Genomic DNA, 14,401 nt, shown 5'->3' with positions numbered 1-14,401 from the left:
TCCTCTTCTCGGTCTTGTCTAGTTGACACACCAGACACGTCTTGACATAAAATTCCACGTCCTCTAGCATCTTGCTCCATAGGTAGGACCGTGAAAGAAGCACCATCATTCTGCCTACTCCAGGATGACCGGCCCATTGTGGATCATGGGTCTCTCTGAGCAGTTTCTGACGCAAGGGCCCGGTTGGAACGACCGCGCGCCCTCCTTTGGCAAAAAGCAGACCGTCTTCAAGCCAATATTTCGTGCTTTCTCCCGCAAGCACCTGCTTCACCGACGCTTGGTAAGCAACATCATTCTTGGCAGCTTCACGGATCTCATCCATGAACCCTGCCTCTACAAGTGTCAAGGCCGCCACATATTCCTCGGTCGTCTGGCGGCTGAGTGCATCGGCCACTTCATTACTCTTCCCGGGCCGGTGCAGCCATTCGAAATCAAACTCGCTGAGAAATTCTTGCCACCTCGCTTGCTTAGGGGACAGCTTCTTCTGAGTCTTGAAATAAGTGTTAGCCACGTTGTCGGTGACCACCACAAACTTGGTGCCCAGAAGATAGTGGCGCCATGCCTCAAGGCAATGCACAACCGCCACCATCTCCTTCTCATGAGTTGAATATCGAGTCTCAACATCTTTGAACTTCCTGCTTTCGAATGCAACCGGATGCCTCTCCTGCATCAGCACCCCTCCCAACGCTCGGTCGGATGCGTCGGTATGTACTTCAAAAGGCCTGTCAAAGTGTGGTAGTTGCAACACGGGCTCGGTCGCGACCGCGTGCTTCAGGGCTGAAAATGCTTCTTCACATCTGTTGGACCAGACCCACTCTCGGTCCTTCTTTAGCAAATCTGTGAGGGGCCCGGTCATCTTGGAATAATCTTGAATGAACCTGTGATAATAGTTGGCAAGACCGAGGAAGGACCGCAGCTCGGTCGCTCGGCTCGGTCGTGGCCACTTCTCGATAGCAATAACCTTGGCTGGATCCATTCTAATTTCACCATGTCCGACAATATGCCCCAGAAAATTGATTTGCTCCAAACAGAACTCGCATTTGGCCTTGTTTATGTAGAGGTGGTGCTCTCGCAGCTTCTCAAACACCCACTCCAAGTGGCTATAGTGCTCCTCGGCCAAGGCTGTAACGACCTTGACTCTTACTTTACTTAGATCGAGTGCTGGATTTTTTAAAACATATGTATTTAAGTGGAAAACAGAAACATTTGCGGAAGAGTTATAAAAGTATGATTGTTAATACAAAACCAGACCCTTTAAAAACAACAAGGCCCTTCTCCTTAAAAATAATTACAACCTGGTTCCTTAATACAAAACATTGGTCTTTAGGTGCTAGACCTTAAAAGCACTTGAAATATAAAACGTTGGGTCATTAAGTGCCAGACCTTAAAAGCACTTGAAATACACCTGTCCCTCCTCCCACACACACGCCTCCCCTGCACCCTGCGCACCCTCCAAGCCTCCCTTCATTGATCAACAGATTGATTTGGTTGTGTACCTACACCACACAAGTATAGTGAGTCTAAAGACCCAGCAAGCATATTTTGAATAGTATATAAAAAGCCAAGTAAAAGCTGACTGATATTGATGTGTTGCCTTTATAAAACAGTTTATAAAATGGTTAGAACAGAAACATCCTTGAGCACATACTGGCCCTTTACGTTTCAGAGCTGATCCTGAAAGTTAGGAATCCCTTTGAGCACATAGTTGGAAGGGCACTCTTCGGAGTCCATCCCTAAAGTCCACAACCTGAATAGACACTTGTCTGTGTGGGTAGGATCTTTTAGAGCTCGTCCCAGAAGTCCAGTCCCAATAGAACCCCCAGCACATATTTTGGCTTCAGACTACCAGAGCTCAACCTGGCTAGCCTTCTGCCCAGATCCATCCAGTTCATAACTCATGGTCCACAAAAACCTATTATACTTTTGGAAAAACAGAACTTACCTTTGAAACCGATCATGCCTTTGAAAACAGAATATACTTTGCAAATACAGATTTATATAAACAAGTGTGGGTTTCTAAAGATGAGTTGAGAAAAGAACTTGCCTTATAAGATGACCTTGCTGCTATGTTATGATCCTGCTCAAGGTGCTATGGTCTTGCTTCTAAGGTGTGCCTTTAATTTTCTTAGTAGAGAGATGGTGGATAAGAATATAATGAAGGAAGGGGTGTCTTATATATAGTACTAAAAGAAAACTGGTCACTTGCTTGTCACCTGTTGGGTTTACTAATATAATAATAACAAGGGCTGGTCACTTGCTGGTTTTAGTCATGGGCTAACAAAAGATGACTGGTCACCTGCTTCTCTTAGGCATGGGTTAAAGAATGGCTGGTCATCTACTTGTCATGGGCATGGGCTAATAAAATATCTTGTCATTATTTAAGTATACTAATATAATAATACAAAGGGCTTGTCATTACTTAAGTATACTAATATAATAATACAAAGGGCTTGTCACCATCTTGTCTTAAGCATGGGCTACTGATAAATATCTGGTCATTACATAAGTATACTAATATAATAATACAAAGGCTGGTCACATGCTTGTCATCACTTGGGTTAAATAATATACTAATAAAAGGGCTTGTCACTTACTTGTCCCTGCTTGCCATAAACAAAAAGGGCTTGAAAATATAAACAGTCGGACTCCCCGGTCGGACCCCCTCGGTCGCGACATAGATCTTCCTTCGGTCGGACCTCCTCGGTCGAGACATAGATATAACCTCGGCCCCGGCCCCGATTTTGACCTGGGCCCTTGGTTTCTTCCTAGACCGAAGTTTACTCGGTCTAAAGTGAAATTTTGGGTGTGACAACACGATCCTACTTAAAATGAATTTCGACCCCGAAATTAAAACATACCGAATAAATCAGGATACTTCTGTTGCATATCTTCTTCTACTTCCCAAGTGGCCTCATCAACAGAATGGTTGCTCCAGAGTACTTGCACCATGTTGATTTCTTTATTCCTCAGCCTTCGGATCTGCCTTGCAATTATTTCTGTTGGGACCTCTTCATATGTCAAGTTTGGTGCCCATTGCATTACATCATGATGGATGACATGGGAAGGATTTGGAATGTATTTCCTTAGATTGGAAACATGAAAGACGTTGTGGACTGTATCAAGGGTTCGGGGCAGGGCAAGTCTGTAAGCCACATCACCTATTTCCTCCAGAATTTCAAAGGGGCCGATGTACCTTGGGTTTAACTTGCCCTTTTTCCCAAACCTGATGATACCTTTGCAAGGAGAGACCTTTAAGAAAACATGGTCGCCCCTACTGAAACTTATATCCCGGCGCTTCTTGTCAGCATAACTCTTCTGCCTGCTTTGAGCTGCAAGCAGCCGCTCCCGGATCTTGCCCACCATGGCCACTGTGTTGGATACGATTTCTGGCCCTATCAAAACTCTCTCGCCTACCTCGTCCCAATGTAGTGGTGTCCTGCATTTCTTCCCATATAGAGCTTCAAATGGCGCCATCCCAATGGAAGATTGGAAACTGTTGTTGTAAGCGAATTCAATCAAAGGCAGCCTTGGTTCCCAATTACCTCCATAGTCAATAAGACAGGCCCGCAGCAAGTCCTCCAGGGTCTGGATCACACGCTCAGACTGGCCATCGGTTTGAGGATGAAAAGCTGTGCTGAAGGATAGTTTTGTCCCAAGACCCTTGTGAAGACTCTCCCAGAAATGAGAAGTGAAACGTGGGTCTCGGTCAGAAACTATCCTTGCTGGAATACCATGCAGCCGGACTATTTCTTGCAAATACAACTCAGTAAATTGAGTCATGGAAAAGGTGGTGCGAATTGGCAGAAAGTGAGCTGACTTGGTGAGACGGTCCACAATGACCCAAATGGCATTCATCTTTCGCACGGTCTTGGGCAAGCCGACTACGAAATCCATAGCAATGTCGTCCCACTTCCAAACTGGAATAGGCAAAGGACATAGCAGTCCTGCTGGTCTTTGGTGCTCTATCTTCACTTGCTGGCATGTCAAGCACTCACTTACAAATTTCATGATGTCGGTCTTCATTCCTGGCCACCAATACAAAGTCTGCAGGTCCTTGAACATTTTGGTGCTTCTTGGATGGACAGAGTAGGGTGTTGAATGCGCCTCAGCCATAACTTCTTGCCTTAAGGAGTCCACAGATGGTACCCAAAGCCTGCTTTTGTGATACACCAGATCGTTTTTGGTTGAGTACAAAGAGGTACCTTTCTTCTCGTCCCTTAGCCTCCATGTGTCAGTTGTGGGTCTTGCGCCTGCCCCAACCGAATTCTTTCAAGAAGGTCCGGAACTACTGTTAAAGTCGCCAGGGTGCACTCTTCCTGCTGCTCCATCACCACCAGATTCAGCCTCTCGAATTCCATGATCAGGTTTGGTTGAGCAGTAAGTTGATTGAGGGTGATTGATTTTCGGCTAAGTGCATCAGCTACCACGTTGGCCTTCCCTGGTTGATAGATTATTTCGCAGTCGTAGTCTTTAACGAGCTCTAGCCATCTCCTCTGCCTCATATTGAGCTCCTTTTGGGTGAACAGGTACTTGAGACTTTGATGATCTGTGAAGATTTGGCACCTTTCCCCATAGAGGTAATGGCGCCATATCTTCAAAGCAAATACTACAGCAGCTAACTCCAGGTCGTGAGTTGGGTAATTCCTCTCATGGATTTTGAGTTGCCTGGATGCATAAGCCACAACCTTCCCTTCCTGCATTAGCACAGCACCTAAGCCATTCTTGGAAGCATCTGTGCACACAACAAAGTTGCCTACCTCGGTTGGAATTGAATGAACAGGGGCGGATATCAAGCTTCTCTTCAGCACTTCAAAGCTGTTGGCACACTGCTCGGACCATACAAACCTTTCATCTTTGCGCGTCAGGGTTGTAAGGGGTAAAGCTATTTTGGAGAAGCCCTTGATGAACCTTCTGTAGTATCCAGCCAGACCCAGAAAGCTTCTGATTTCAGTCACACTTGCTGGTGTCGCCCAATCCTTCACCGCTTCTACTTTGGCTGGATCAACTTTAATGCCCCTGGCAGAAACAATGTGGCCCAAGAATGCTATCTCCCTCAGCCAGAACTCACACTTGCTTAATTTTGCAAAGAGATGATGATGAGATAAAACTTGCAAAACTAAGGCCAAGTGCTGATGGTGCTCTTCTTCTGTTTTGGAGTAGATCAAGATGTCATCAATGAAGACCACAACAAACTGATCTAAATAGGGGTGGAAGACCCTATTCATCAGCTCCATAAAAACTGCTGGTGCATTTGTCAACCCGAATGGCATCACTAAGAACTCATAGTGCCCATAACGAGTTCTGAATGCTGTCTTCTTTATATCTTCCTCCTTGACTCGGATTTAATGATAGCCTGACCTTAGATCGATCTTGGAGAAGACCGAAGCCCCTTTGAGTTGGTCGAACAGGTCGTCGATCCTTGGCAAAGGATACTTGTTCTTGATTGTTACCTTGTTGAGATCTCTATAATCGATGCATAACCGTCTGGACCCATCCTTCTTCTTCACAAGCAGAACTGGTGCACCCCAAGGGGACACACTTGGGCGAATGAACCCCTTGCTCAGATAATCCTCCAGCTGGTCTTTCAACTCTTTCATTTCAGTGGGTGCTAAACGGTAAGGTGCTTTCGAGATTGGCAGACTACCAACCTTGATCATAATGCTGAACTCTACTACTCTAACTGGTGGAAGCCCAGAAACATCAGCTGGAAACACACCTGGATACTCTCTTACCACCAAGATATCTTCTAACTTTGGTTGCTGCTCATTCAACTTAACATGAGCAGCAGCCAACACACTTGGAACCTCTATCTGTGGTAACTGGGCTTGGAACAGAAAGGCCTTCCCATCATGGTCAACTAGTGTCACAGACTTATCTTTGCAATTAATTTGAGCCTCATGACGGAGTAGCCAGTCCATTCCTAAAATAACATCAAACCCTGACATCTCCACCACCACAAGATCTACAAACATCTTGTGATTTTGAAGCTGGGTTTCACAAGCTTTAACAAACTTATTAGTTTTAAGACCTGGTCCAGCTGGTAGAGAGATTTTATAAACAGCCATGGACTCCACTAGTTTTAAGCCAGCTTGTTGAACAAAGAATGCTGAAATAAAAGAATTCGTTGCCCCAGTATCTATCAAGGTAATGGCTAACTTATTAGCAATCAGCAAGTTACCTGTTATGATAGTGGAGTTTGGGTTCACTTCTTTTTGGTTCATTGAGTAGATTCTGCCTGGTATGACCCTTCTCAATTGTGGGCAGTCGCGCTTGTAGTGCCCTGGCTTCTTACACTGGAAACAAACGTTTGAGCTTTGCAGGCACGGGCCAGTATGAATGATTCCACACAGATTGCAGGGGAAAGTCGGCAGGTTGGCTTGGTTTGCTGGTCTAGAATAAGGTGTCCTTCTTTGCTGTTGCTGCTGCTGTTGTTGATGTTGAGGGCGCCATATGTTTCTGGACTGCTGGTGGTTAGATTGATTATTAAAGTTTTGCTGAAAGGGCCGTTTTGAAGCCGACCCTTGCGAATCCCTCCCTTGATAACTAGCCCGCTTGGTCTGCGCCTCCCTTACAATGTCCTGGCTGTACTTTTCTGCCATTAGGGCCCTATCGATCGTTTCCCTCATCGTTGCTGCGTTGCTCAGCCTCACATCACGGCCTATGGTTGCATTAAGGACTTCCAGGAAATGGTTCAGCTCGATTTCATTGCTGCCCGTTATCATTGGTGCGAAATATTTGCCCCTCTCAAACTTCTTCACATACTCCGCAACACTTAGATCACCTTGGCGAATTTCCAGGAACTCCCTGGCCAGCTTATTCCTGGTGCTTAAGGTAAAGTACTTGCCATAGAATACAGCTTTAAATTCATCCCAGGTTGCTGTATCGAGATTGAGGGTGGACTTGGCTCCTTGCCACCAGATTCTTGCATCGTCTTTAAACATAAACGTGGCACACCTCAGCCTATCCGAGTTATTGCATTGCATGAACTCGAATATTGTTTCTAATGAACGTACCCACTCTTCAGCCACCATGGGATCCGTACTTCCCTTAAAGTCGCATGGTTTGAAGCTCATAAAGTGCTTGTAGGCTGGTTGCTGGCTGCCTCCTTCGTGGTTGTTGTGAGTATGCATTGGATAAGACCCATTTGCCTGGAACATTTCTCGCATCTGTTCATTATGAATTCGGTTCTGATCCCTCATTTGCTCGTTTTGGATCCGGTTTTGATCCCGCAAGGCATCAACAAGACCGGACATAAAATTATTCTGCTCATTCTCTTCAGATGGGGTAGATGCGTTTCCTCTTGTTCCTCTTCTCATGATTCTAATGGAAACAAAGCTTACACTTAATATCAGCTTAACAATTCATTATAAACACTTAATAACCTGAAGGAGAGCCCTTGGAGTCGCAGTTGCAGGAGCATGTGTGTGGAAGTACAAAGGTCCGCAACCATTGCTCTGATACCAACTGTAACGACCTTGACTCTTACTTTACTTAGACCGAGTGCTGGATTTTTAAAAACATATGTATTTAAGTGGAAAACTGAAACATTTGCGGAAGAGTTATAGAAGTATGATTGTTATTACAAAACCAGACCCTTTAAAAACAACAAGGCCCTTCTCCTTAAAAATAATTACAACCTGGTTCCATAATACAAAACATTGGTCTTTAGGTGCTAGACCTTAAAAGCACTTGAAATATAAAACGTTGGGTCATTAAGTGCCAGACCTTAAAAGCACTTGAAATACACCGGTCCCTCCTCCCACACACACGCCTCCCCTGCACCCTGCGCACCCTCCAAGCCTCCCTTCATTGATCAACAGATTGATTTGGCTGTGTACCTACACCACACAAGTATAGTGAGTCTAAAGACCCAGCAAGCATATTTTGAATAGTATATAAAAAGCCAAGTAAAAGCTGACTGATATTGATGTGTTGCCTTTGTAAAACAGTTTATAAAATGGTTAGAACAGAAACATCCTTGAGCACATACTGGCCCTTTACGTTTCAGAGCTGATCCTGAAAGTTAGGAATCCCTTTGAGCACATAGTTGGAATGGCACTCTTCGGAGTCCATCCCTAAAGTCCACAACCTGAATAGACACTTATCTGTGTGGGTAGGATCTTCTAGAGCTCGTCCTAGAAGTGTAGTCCCAATAGAACCCCCAGCACATATTTTGGCTTCAGACTACCAGAGCTCAACCTGGCTAGCCTTCTGCCCAGATCCATCCAGTTCATAACTCATGGCCCACAAAAACATATTATACTTTTGGAAAAACAGAACTTACCTTTGAAACCGATCATGCCTTTGAAAACAGAATATACTTTGCAAATACAGATTTATATAAACAAGTGTGGGTTTCTAAAGATGAGTTGAGAAAAGAACTTGCCTTATAAGATGACCTTGCTGCTATGTTATGATCCTGCTCAAGGTGCTATGGTCTTGCTTCTAAAGTGTGCCTTTGGTTTTCTTAGTAGAGAGATGGTGGATAAGAATATAATGAAGGAAGGGGTGTCCTATATATAGTACTAAAAGAAAACTGGTCACTTGTTTGTCACCTGTTGGGTTTACTAATATAATAATAACAAGGGCTGGTCACTTGCTGGTTTTAGTCATGGGCTAACAAAAGATGACTGGTCACCTGCTTCTCTTAGGCATGGGCTAATAAAAATGGCTGGTCATCTACTTGTCATGGGCATGGGCTAATAAAAATATCTTGTCATTACTTAAGTATACTAATATAATAATACAAAGGGCTTGTCATTACTTAAGTATACTAATATAATAATACAAAGGGCTTGTCACCATCTTGTCTTAAGCATGGGCTACTAATAAATATCTAGTCATTACTTAAGTATACTAATATAATAATACAAAGGCTGGTCACAAGCTTGTCGTCACTTGGGTTAAATAATATACTAATAAAAGGGCTTGTCACTTACTTGTCCCTGCTTGCCATAAACAAAAAGGGCTGGAAAATATAAACAGTCGGACTCCCCGGTCGGACCCCCTCGGTCGCGACATAGATCTTCCTTCGGTCGGACCTCCTCGGTCGAGACATAGATATAACCTCGGCCCCGGCCCCGATTTTGACCTAGGCCCTTGGTTTCTGCCTAGACCGAAGTTTACTCGGTCTAAAGTGAAATTTTGGGTGTGACATAGCCAGCAGACAACTTTCCTCGGTCCTTACTTAGCCAGCAGACAACTTTCCTTGGTCTGACTTAGCCAGCAGACAACTTTCCTTGGTCTGACTTAGCCAACATACAACTTTCCTCGGTCTAACTTAGCTGGCAGACAACTTTCCTAAGTCTGACTTACCCAGCAGACAACTTTCCTCGGTCTGACTTAGCAAGCAGACAACTTTCCTCGGTCCTTACTTTTCTAGCAGACAACATTTCTCGGTCTGACTTAGCCAGCATACAACTTTCCTCATTCCTTACTTAGCCAGCAGGCAACTTTTCTCGGTCTAACTTAGCCAGCAGACAACTTTCCTCGGTGCTTACTTAGCCAGCAGACAACTTTTCTCGGTCTGACTTAGCCAACAGACAATTTTCCTTGGTCTGACTTAGCCAGCAAACAACTTTCCTCGGTCTGACATAGCTAGCAGACAACTTTCCTCGGTCCTTACTTAGCCAACTGACAACTTTTCTCGGTCTGACTTAGCTAGCAGACAACTTTCCTCGATCCTTACTTAGCCAACAGACAACTTTTCTCGGTCTGACTTAGCCAGCAGAATACTTTCCTCGGTCTGACGTAGCCAGCAGACAACATTCCTCGGTCTGACTTAGCCAGCAGACAACTTTCCTCGGTCCATACTTAGCCAACTGGCAACTTTTCTCGGTCTGACTTAGCCAACATACAACTTTCCTCGGTCCTTACTTAGCCAACATTCAACTTTTCTCGGTCTGACTTAGCCAGCAGACAACTTTCATCGGTCCTTACTTAGCCAGCAGACAACTTTTCTCGGTCTGACTTAGCCAACAGACAACTTTCCTCATTCCTTACTTAGCCAGCAGACAACTTTTGTCGGTCTAACTTAGCCAGCAGACAACTTTCCTCGGTCCTTACTTAGCCAGTAGACAACTTTTCTCGGTCTGACTTAGCCAGCAGACAACTTTCCTTGGTCTGACTTAGCCAACATACAACTTTCCTCGGTCTAACTTAGCCGGTAGACAACTTTTCTCGGTCTGACATAGCCAGCAGAATACTTTCCTCGGTCTGACTTAGCCAGCAGACAACATTCCTCGGTCTGACTTAGCCAGCAGACAACTTTCCTCGGTCCATACTTAGCCAACTGGCAACTTTTCTCGGTCTGACTTAGCCAACATACAACTTTCCTCGGTCCTTACTTAGCCAACATACAACTTTTCTCGGTCTGACTTAGCCAGCAGACAACTTTCATCGGTCCTTACTTAGCCAACAGACAACTTTTCTCGGTCTGACTTAGCCAACAGACAACTTTCCTCATTCCTTACTTAGCCAGCAGACAACTTTTCTCGGTCTAACATAGCCAGCAGACAACTTTCCTCGGTCATTACTTAGCCAGCAGACAACTTTTCTCGGTCTGACTTAGCCAGCAGACAACTTTCCTTGGTCTGACATAGCCAGCAGACAACTTTCCTCAGTCTGACTTAGCCAGCAAACAACTTTCCTCGGTCTGACTTAGCCAGCAGACAACTTTCCTCGGTCTGACTTAGCCAGCAGACAACTTTCCTCGGTCTGACTTAGCTAGCAAACAACTTTCCTCGGTCCTTACTTAGCCAGCAGGCAACTTTACTCGGTCTGACTTTGTCAGCAGACAACTTTCCTCGGTCCTTACTTAGCCAGCAGACAACTTTTCTCGGTCTGACTTAGCCAGCAGACAACAATCCACGGTCTGACTTAGCCAACAGACAACTTTCCTCATTCCTTACTTAGCCAGCAGACAACTTTTCTCGGTCTGACTTAGTCAGCAGACAACTTTCCTCGGTCCTTACTTAGCCAGCAGACAACTTTTCTCGGTCTGACTTAGCCAGCAGACAACTTTCATCGGTCCTTACTTAGCTAGCATACAACTTTTCTTGGTCTGACTTAGCCAACAGACAACTTTCCTCATTCCTTACTTAGCCAGCAGACAACTTTTCTCGGTCTAACTTAGCCAACAGACAACTTTCCTCGGTCCTTACGTAGCAAGCAGACAACTTTCCTCGGTCCTTACTTTTCTAGCAGACAACATTTCTCAGTCTGACTTAGCCAGCATACAACTTTCCTCGGTCTAACTTAGCCGGCAGACAACTTTTTTCAGTCTGACTTAGCCAGCAGACAACTTTCCTCGGTCTGACTTAGCCAACAGACAACTTTCCTCGGTATGACTTAGCCAGCAGACAATTTTCCTCGGTCCTTACTTTGCCAGCGGACAACTTTTCTCGGTCTGACTTAGCCAGCAGACAACTCTCCTCGGTCCTTACTTAGCCAGCAGACAACTTTCCTCGGTCTGACTTAGCTAGCAAACAACTTTTCTCGGTCTGACTTAGCCAGCAGACAACTTTCCTCGGTCTGACTTAGCAAGCAGACAACTTTCCTCGGTCCTTACTTAGCCAGCAGACAACTTTCCTCGGTCCTTACTTAGCCAGCATACAACTTTTCTCGGTCTGACTTAGCCAGCAGACAACAATCCACGGTCTGAGTTAGCTAGCAAACAACTTTCCTCGGTCCTTACTTAGCCAGCAGACAACTTTCCTTGGTCTGACTTAGCCAACATACAACTTTCCTCGGTCTAACTTAGCCGGCAGACAACTTTCCTCAGTCTGACTTAGCCAGCAGACAACTTTCCTCGGTCTGACTTAGCAAGCAGACAACTTTCCTCGGTCCTTACTTTTCTAGCAGACAACATTTCTCGGTCTGACTTAGCCAGCATACAACTTTCCTCATTCCTTAGCCAGCAGACAACTTTTCTCGGTCTGACTTAGCCAGCAAACAACTTTTCTCGGTCTGACTTAGCCAGCAGACAACTTTACTCGGTCTGAATTAGCCAGCAGACAACTTTCCTCGGTCCTTACTTAGCCAGTAGACAACTTTCATCGGTCCTTACTTAGCCAGCATACAACTTTTCTCGGTCTGACTTAGCCAGCAGACAACAATCCACGGTCTAAGTTAGCTAGCAAACAACTTTCCTCGGTCCTTACTTAGCCAGCAGGCAACTTTTCTCGGTCTGACTTAGTCAGCAGACAACTTTCCTCGGTCTGACTTAGCCGGCAGACAACTTTCCTCGGTCTTTACTAAGCCAACTGACAACTTTTCTTGGTCTGACTTAGCTAGCAGACAACTTTCCTCGGTCTAACTTAGCCGGCAGACAACTTTCCTCGGTCCTTACTTAGCTAGCAGACAACTTTCCTCGGTCCTTACTTAGCCAGCAGACAACTTTTCTCGGTCTGACTTAGCCAGTAGACAAATTTCCTCGGTCCTTACATAGCCAGCAGACAACTTTCTTCGGTCCTTATTTAGCCAGCAGACAACTTTCCTCGGTCTAACTTAGCCAGTAGACAAATTTCCTCGGTCCTTACTTAGCCAGAAGACAACTTTCTTCGGTCCTTATTTAGCCAGCAGACAACTTTCCTCGGTCTAACTTAGCCAGCAGACAACTTTTCTCGGTCTGACTTAGCCAGCAGACAATTTTCCTCGGTCTGACTTAGCCAGCAGACAACTTTCCTCGGTCTAACTTAGCCAGCAGACAACTTTCCTCGGTCCTTACTTAGCCAGCAGACAACTTTTCTCGGTCTGACTTAGCTAGCAGACAACTTTCCTTGGTCTGACTTAGCCAACATACAACTTTCCTCGGTCTAACTTAGCCGGCAGACAACTTTCCTCAGTCTGACTTAGCCAGCAGACAACTTTCCTCGGTCTGACTTAGCAAGCAGACAACTTTCCTCGGTCCTTACTTTTCCAGCAGACAACATTTCTCGGTCTGACTTAGCCAGCATACAACTTTCCTCATTCCTTAGCCAGCAGACAACTTTTCGCGGTCTGACTTAGCCAGCAAACAACTTTTCTCGGTCTGACTTAGCCGGCAGACAACTTTTCTCGGTCTAACTTAGCCAGAAGACAACTTTTCTCGGTCTGACTTAGCCAGCAGACAACTTTCCTCGGTCTGACTTAGCCAGCAGACAACTATCCTCGGTCTGACTTAGTCAGCAGACAACTTTCCTCGGTCCTTACTTAGCCAGTAGACAACTATTCTCGGTCTGACTTAACCAGCAGGCAACTTTCCTCGGTCCTGACTTAGCCAGCAGATAACTTTACTCGGTCTGACTTAGCTAGCAAACAACTTTCCTCGGTCCTTACTTAGCCAGCAGGCAACTTTTCTCGGTCTGACTTAGTTAGCAGACAACTTTCCTCGGTCCTTACTTAGCCAGCATACAACTTTCCTCGGTCCTTACTTAGCCAGCAGGCAACTTTTCTCGGTCTAACTTAGTTAGCAGACAACTTTCCTCGGTCCTTACTTAGCCAGCAGACAACTTTCCTCGGTCCTTACTTAGCCAACTGACAACTTTTCTCGGTCTGACTTAGCTAGCAGACAACTTTCCTCGGTCCTTACTTAGCCAACATACAACTTTCCTCGGTCCTTACTTAGCCAGCATACAACTTTTCTCGGTCTGACTTAGCCAGCAGATAACAATCCACGGTCTGAGTTAGCTAGCAAACAACTTTCCTCGGTCCTTACTTAGCCAGCAGGCAACTTTTCTCGGTCTGACTTAGCCAGCAGACAACTCTCCTCGGTCCTTACTTAGCCAGCAGACAACTTTCCTCGGTCTGACTTAGCCAGCAAACAACTTTTCTCGGTCTGACTTAGCCAGCAGACAACTTTCCTCGGTCTGACTTAGCAAGCAGACAACTTTCCTCGGTCCTTACTTAGCCAGCAGACAACTTTCCTCGGTCCTTACTTAGCCAGCATACAACTTTTCTCGGTCTGACTTAGCCAGCAGACAACAATCCACGGTCTGAGTTAGCTAGCAAACAACTTTCCTCGGTCCTTACTTAGCCAGCAGGCAACTTTTCTCGGTCTGACTTAGTCAGCAGACAACTTTCCTCGGTCCTTACTTAGCCAGCAGACAACTTTTCTCGGTCTGACTTAGCCAGCAGACAACTTTCCTTGGTCTGACTTAGCCAACATACAACTTTCCTCGGTCTAACTTAGCCGGCAGACAACTTTCCTCAGTCTGACTTACCCAACAGACAACTTTCCTCGGTCTGACTTAGCAAGCAGACAACTTTCCTCGGTCCTTACTTTTCTAGCAGACAACATTTCTCGATCTGACTTAGCCAGCAGGCAACTTTCCTCGGTCCTTACTTAGCCAGCAGACAACTTTCATTGGTCTGACTTAGCCAGTAGACAACTTTCCTTGGTCTGACTTAGCCAACATACAAC

Source organism: Impatiens glandulifera, chromosome 9 (assembly GCF_907164915.1).
Source record: "Impatiens glandulifera chromosome 9, dImpGla2.1, whole genome shotgun sequence".
In the NCBI taxonomy this organism is placed as follows: domain Eukaryota; kingdom Viridiplantae; phylum Streptophyta; class Magnoliopsida; order Ericales; family Balsaminaceae; genus Impatiens; species Impatiens glandulifera.
The sequence above is the reverse complement of the archived record's forward strand: the minus strand, read 5'-3'. Positions refer to the sequence as shown.